Source organism: Theropithecus gelada, chromosome 1 (genome assembly GCF_003255815.1).
Source record: "Theropithecus gelada isolate Dixy chromosome 1, Tgel_1.0, whole genome shotgun sequence".
Classification (NCBI taxonomy): Eukaryota; Metazoa; Chordata; class Mammalia; order Primates; family Cercopithecidae; genus Theropithecus; species Theropithecus gelada.
Window position 1 is genome coordinate 166,347,469 of NC_037668.1, and position 7,827 is coordinate 166,355,295.

The window sequence follows — 7,827 nt, forward strand, 5'->3', positions numbered from 1 at the left end:
TGTGAACAGAGTCATCCAGTCATCCAGCTGTTTTTCAATCCCCATATTATGCTTGTTTGTCAGATTTGTGCATTGCATTGGGAAAATATCCTTCATTTACTGCATCTGACTTTGCAGTTTGTAATATAGGTCTGAGATGTATTATTTGCATTCATGTCTCCTTTTACTTTTCTCATAACTGCCATGCAACATGCATCTACCCTTAGGTTCATGAGTTTCGACTGTAGGCTTATAACTTCATTAACTGGACTACTATGATGCCCCACTTACATAAATTAGTGCTGTTTGAGTTTGGTTGTACGTCTACCAGTTCATGTCAATCAGAAGTGTAATCACATCTAGTTATAGTGAATCTCCTGGTTTATTATTGTGCTGAACTGAGGCTCAATTTATTTTAGTTTACTTACTTATTAATATTAATAATTTATTAGTCACAGTATGTATGTTGGTCTATGGACTGTATTCGTTCATAACTCAGCATCTCCTGAAATTGTGCCTTATTTTTTTTTTTGCATTTTTTTTTTGAAAAAATTTATTGTGAATTCTATTGTGGGTATATTTACATGGACATTTTTCTTTTTCCCTCTTTCCTTTTGGTAACAACTTTGATGAAGGAAAGTAAAACAGTAATACTGATAAAATGTAAGATACTAGCTTATTATATGTTCTCTGTACCCTATTAACTTAGTAAGTGTTGACTTCATACGGTCTATATATAAAAAGCCAAGAAGGTCTCAGGTATGTTCACTTACTTTTGTCATTTTTTTTCTGCTGCCTTGATGATATCTATCACTTAGGCCTCTTGAGGTCTGTATTTTGCTAGTGCTGTTGCTGTTGATGGCTTTTATGAGACTCATGATGACACTGCCGAGGCTGTTCTTTCCTGAAACAAGTGATTGGGTCACTATGACAGCTGCACTCCCTGGAATTCTGTTGAGGTGCACAATGCCCTTGAAATCCACTCAAGTTATTGTTTTGTTTCAATAGTAATCATCTTGCCAACCTCTGTCTTTTCATTGGTGTATTTAGATAGTTTATATTTGATATAATTATTGCTATATTAGGGCTTATGTCCTGACATTTTATTTTCTTGTTTTCTAACTGTTCTACTTTTTACTTCTCTATTTTCCTTTTTCTACTTTTCTGTGGGCTACTTGGACAGTATTTTTAGGCTTCTAGGTTGATTTGTCTAGTATGTTTTTGTTTTTGAGTGTATCTCTTTTTTGTGTGTATTTTTTATGACTATTCTGGGTATATTACATTACATACCCAGAGTAGTATTACATTACATACTTAGAATAGTAACTAAAAACAGATACACACAAAAAGAGATACACTCAAAACACATTAACTAAATCAAAATAGAAATATTATACATAAAATAAAAATAGAAATATTATATATATGTAATTTTCCCATCTAGTGTGACATTTGATCAGTTTGAGTGAAAAATAGTCATCTTAAATTTAAGTCCTTTTCATTTCCCCTGGTTGTAACAAAACTGTCTTAAATTTTTCTTCTACATACATTACAAACCACTTCATGATCCTGCAATCCCACTGCTAGGTATTATATCCCAACGAAAGGAAATCAACATATTGAAGAGATATCTGCACTCTCATGTTTATTGTAGCGATATTCACAATAGCCAAGACATGGGAGCAACCTAAGTGTCCATAAAAGATAGATGGATAAAGGAAATGTGGTAGATACACACAATGGAGTATTATTCAGCTGTAAAATTAATGAGACCCTATCATTTGCAACAACAATGATGGAACTGGAAGATATTATGTTAAGTGAAACAAGTCAGGCATGGAAAGAAACAACATTTTCCACTCATTTTTGGAAGCTAAAAATTAAAGAAAAATTGAACTCCTGGAGATAGAGAGCAGAATAATGGTTACTAAAGGCTGGGAAGGGTAGCAGGGAGGAGGGAAAATGGGGGTGGTTAATGGGTACAAAAATATAGTTAGACAGAATGAATAAGATCTAGTACTTGATAGCACAACAGGGTGGTTAGAGTCAACAATAACCTATTGTAAATTTTAAAATAACTAAAAGAGTGTAATTAGATTGTTTGTAATGCAAGGAGATGACAAATGCTTTAAATGATGGATACTCCATTTACTCTGATGTGATTACTTTGCATTGCATGCCTGTATCAAAATATCTCGTGTGTCCCATAAATATATGCAGCTACTATGTACCCAGAAAGGTTAAAAATTAAAAAAGAACCACTTCACATAGTGCTAAAAGTTTTTCTTCAAACATGATTTAGAACACTAAAGAAGAGAAGAAAAACCTGTTATATTGCCATATATATTTTTACTCTTTATGTTACTCTGTTTTTCTTCTCTGATGTTTCAAGGTTCTTTTTATTAAATCATTTGCTTTCTGTTCTAAGAACTTTCTTCAGTCTTTTCTTTCCCTTAAGGATAGCACTGCTGGCTAGAAATTCTCTTAGTTTTTCTTTATCTAAGACTATCTTGCTTTCTTCTTCATTTCTGAAGGATATTTTCACTGAATATTGGATTCTAGGTTGATCATTTTTTTTCTTTCAACACTTGAAAAATGTACCGCTTTCTTCTGGCCTCCATGATTTTTATGCTAAATCTGCTATTATTCAAACTATAGGTAGGATGTAGTTCTTCTTGCTGCTTTCAATTCTTTTATGCTTTAGTTTTCATAGGTATGATATGATGCATCTTGGCATGGGATTTGTTGGGTTCATCCTGTTTAAGGTACACTAAACTGCTGCTGCTGCTTACTCTTATTCTTCTTCATCTCTTTCTCCTCCTCCTCCTTCTGTGTTCTCCTTCTGTTTCTTTCTTCTTCACCGCCTCCTCCTTTGCATGAAAGAAGAGATAATGAAAAGTTTAACAGCAAGGAAATGGGCCACAAGTTCTATTATGCTTACACTAAGCTTTGTACCTTTTGCCAAAATTGGTAAATTTGCAGACATTCTTTTAAGTACTGTTTTAGTCTCACCTTCTTTATCTTCTCATGGGACTCCAATGACACAGATGTTTGATCCTTTGCTACAGGTTCGCATATCCCTGAGATTTGGTTCAGTTAGGCAGTGATTGTCTTTTCTCATTCAAGTCCTGGTTCTTGGTATGATAAGTAAATTTCTACTGTATTCCGGATATGTTGAGTATTAGGCTATGAGAATCCAGATCTTATTTAAGTCTTCTGTTTCAGCAGGCCTCCTCTGATACCACACTGGCAGAAGTGCTACCTCATTACTGCCAAGTGAAGGTGGCCTTCGCTGATACCCAAAGGTAAGTTGTACTTTGTTACTGATCAGCAGGGATGGGAGTTTAGGCTCCCACTAGGTCTCTGATGGCATCATCCTATCTGGGAGGAGGAGAAGTACCTTGTTACTTTGCCCCACATGACCTCTACTGATACTAGGCAGAGGGATGAGGCAGTGTTCATTATTGCTTGAGGTCATAAATGTCCTTTATTTTTCCTGTTCATTCTCTTTGAACACTGTGATGGTTAATACTGAGTGTCAACTTGATTGGATTGAAGGATGCAGAGTATTGTTCCTGGGTGTGTCTCTGAGAGTGCTGCCAAAGGAGATTAATATTTGATTCAGTGTACTGGAAAAGGCAGACCTACCTTCAATCTGGGTGGGTGCCATCTAATCAGCTGCCAGTGCGGCCAGAATAGAAAGCAGGCGGAAGAATGTAGAGAGACTAGACTAGCTTAGCCTCCCAGCCTACATCTTTCCCCTGTGCTGGATGTTTCCTGTCCTCCAACATCAGAATCCAAGTTCTTCAGCTTTGGACTCAGACTGGCCTCTTTGCTCCTCAGCTTACAGATGGCCTATTGTGGAACCTTGTGATAGTGTGAGTTAATACTCCTTAATAAACTCCCTTTTGTATATTCATCCTATTTGTTCTGTCCCTCTCGAGAACCCTGACTAATACAGACATTAGTATGGCAAGGAGGGAATTGGGTTTCTTGTAACAGCTGGGTCAGCATGTAGATTGCCTGCCTGCATGGTCCCCACTGACACTACGAAGGGGTGACACGAGTTACCTTGGGACAGGAATGAATGTCTTGGTTTCTTACTCCGCCTTCTCTGATACTATCATGTGGGGGAGTTTGGGGACCATGTTTCTATCTAATGAGGGTGGAGTCCAGGCTCCCTTCTAGCCTTTGCTGATGGGATTGGGAGTGAGACTGCATTATGCATTTCCATAAATGTTTGACTGGAGTTGTGCTGTTATTATCTAAAAGTTTTCTGTATTGCTAGGTGCCCCTTTCCTCCTCTTTTGGTTAGAGAGAGAGCAGACTTTTCATGAGAAAATCTCTTTGCTCCAGCTGATGATATTTCTGGGTTGCTGGATTCTCTAGCACCCAATCCAGGATGTATGAGATAAAAGGGAAACTCAGGGAACACACTGCCTCATTCTTTGGTCCCACAGTCCCTAGCCAGTCTTGTCTCCACTTTCAGAGTCTTCTTATGTTTCTTTTACGTATAATGCCCGAGGTTTTGATCTGTACTTAATGAGAGGATTAGGGTAAAGTATGTCCACTCCATCTTTTGAGACTTATGTTTTAATACAGTAAAGATTTGACTTCCATCTCTTCTTTCCAAACAGTTGATTGCATATTAGAAGAGTAGTACTGCTAAAGCGACAGCTGAAACTTTAATAACAGCAAGAGGAAAGAAAGTCTCACTACTTACAATTTGCAAAATAAGATACTATTAAGCCTCTATATTTCCATATGCACAAAGGGAGGTAACCTAACCTTAACATTTAATAATAAGAAACTATTCTCAAGCAAATAATTACTGACAAAAATGAAAACAAAAATAATACTCATTTCCCATAATATTTCAAAATAAAATGTTTTTTAAAAGTTTATAAAAAATGAGTTTGAGACATTAGTCCTTTGATATGAAAATATGCTCTATTCTACCATCATAATTGTTTAGGAGAGTTTAATATGACTTACGCTGCCCATTGTTCTCAGTGAGTCACGTTCTTTTTTCCTGACTTTGATACAGTGCTTCAAATTGTTTTACTAATTTTTCATTTTTATTATTTTATATCTCCAAGTTATTGGATCTTCTGGAAAACAGTTGAACCCCGTAGCATATGATTCAGTAAATGCTTTAAGCTAAATAGGCCCAAGAAGGACACCATGACAAGCTTTCCTTGCCCATAGGTGATTTATCTTTGGTCCTAGAACACAAAATTTCACAGCTAGGAAGAACCTAAGTGCTTTTTCATACCACTAGTCATCTGAAATGTATGTCCAACAGAGATGACATGAAATAAAAATTAAACAGTGTGCAGCTGGAATCAGAGTGAGGTTGAGGTCACAGTATAAATATACCTTAAGAAGTGTAGATGATACAGGTAGATCTGAGACTGAAGGAATGTGTCTCTCTTGAAGAGATGACTGCTTAGCAGTTGATATTGAATGAAATAATAATGGAGAAATTTTTTATTTAGGAGTTTAATTCATGATTTATAATAAGTTTTGTAAAGACAACATTCAAAATCTTGACTGAGTTGCTATACTGCTTTGGAAAAAAATGGTATCTATTTTGGTAGTATGTGCTGGAAAGTCAAACTTCTAGAGTAAAACAGACTTCCCTATTTACTTTCTGTTTATATGGTTTTTTGCACATGTTAAATATAAATATTTCTACTAGGAAAATAATAGCACATATAGAAAAATTCTAATAGCCAATCAACCTAAATGCCCATCAATGGTAGACTGGATAAAGAAAATGTGGTATGTATACACCATGGAATACTATGCAGCCACGAAAAAGAACAAAGTCATATTCTTTGCAGGAACATTGATGAATCTGGAGGCTATTATCCTTAGCAAACTAACACAGGAATAGAAAACCAAATACCACATGTTCTCACTTACAAGTGGGACTTAAAGGATAATACATGGACATAGAGAGGGGAGCAACACACACTGGGGCCTATTGGAAGGTGGAGGTGGAGAGGAGGGAGAGGATCAGGAAAACTAACTAATGAGTACTGGGCTTAATACCTGGATGATACAATAATCTGTAAAACAAACCCCCATGACACATGTTTACTTATGTAACAAACCTGCACATGTACCCCCTGAACTTAAAATAAAAGTTAAATTAAAAAAGAACATGTGTTCTAAAAAAAAAAAAAAAATTCCAATGACCTTGAATTTTACTGTTTTACCTGTATTAGTGTATTAAGAGATTCCTGATCAAGTATGTAACTGAAGCTGAAAAAATAGCTATAATTTGTCACATCTAGAAGGTTTCTTTAGCTCTAGTATAGGATGGACTAATCTTTTCATGGGAAAAAATTTAAGAGAGATTAATGCAGCCTGACCCAAGGACAGATGGAAAGATAATCTTGAGGTGATCATAATGTGAATTACTCAGAATATCTAGACCATTTTCTTCTATTAATCCCCTGCAATTCAAGCAAGGAGCAAGAACTATCACTTTTGGAGGGGCATTTCCCCTGGGGACAGGCCTGGAGACTACAAAAAGTGACCTGAGATCCTTGTAGCCATCCTCAGAATCAGATAGGTGCATACTGAATGGTAAGTACCCTGATAATGTCTTCAAAGGCCACTATATGAGACATCTTCTGAGATTTCCCGAGTATTCCAGAGAGATTGGAGCAGGAGCTAGAAGTGTCATTGGGAAGATGACAGTTCTGAAGATGAGAGCTGCACCAGTAAAAACCCTTGTTTCCCTTATGATGGCATATATGCCTTCTGTAGGTTGATGCAGTCTGGAAAGACTAATTAGAAACCTAAATTATTTTCAAGATTTACGTTTATTTGTAACTAATTTATAGCATATATTTGAAAATTAGTTATTTTATAGTTATTTTTTGGCACTGGCCAAATAAAAATACTTCGATCAACCACTCTTTCCAAAAGACTTGGTTCCAGAGACTTGTACTGATCCACAAAGATTTGCTGCTATGTCTCAATGTATAATAAGTATTTTGAATTTATGGAAGAGAAAAATATCTTTTTCTCACCCATATACAAGAAAGATTAACAAGAGAAAAGCATAACACATTTATTTAACATAAGATTTACATGATAATAGGGGTTTTCAGAAATGAAGACTCAGGGAAAAATGTGTATTTTTATGACTTAGGTTTGATGAAGAATTTTATTTTTATTTTACAAACATTTTTTATTTATTTTCTCATTTAACTTTGTTTTAATGTGTCACAAATTCTGTGACAGATTTTTGGTCAAGTTGTTTTCATTAAAGAGCACTGATTTTAAAAATCTAGTAACTTAAAACTGCCACATGCAAAAAAAAAAAAAAAAAAAAAAAAAACCAAAAACAGACATTTCTCAAAAGAAGACATTCATACAGCCAACAGACACATGAAAAAATGCTCATCATCGCTGGCCATCAGAGAAATGCAAATCAAAACCACAATGAGATACCATCTCACACCAGTTAGAATGGCGATCATTAAAAAGTCAGGAAACAACAGGTGCTGGAGAGGATGTGGAGAAATAGGAACACTTTTACACTGTTGGTGGGATTGTAAACTAGTTCAGCCATTATGGAAAACAGTATGGCGATTCCTCAAGGATCTAGAACTAGATGTACCATATGACCCAGCCATCCCATTACTGGGGATATACCCAAAGGATTATAAATCATGCTGCTATAAAGACACATGCACACGTATGTTTATTGCGGCACTATTCACAATAGCAAAGACTTGGAATCAACCCAAATGTCCATCAGTGACAGACTGGATTAAGAAAATGTGGCACATATACACCATGGAATACTATGCAGCCACAAAAAAGGAT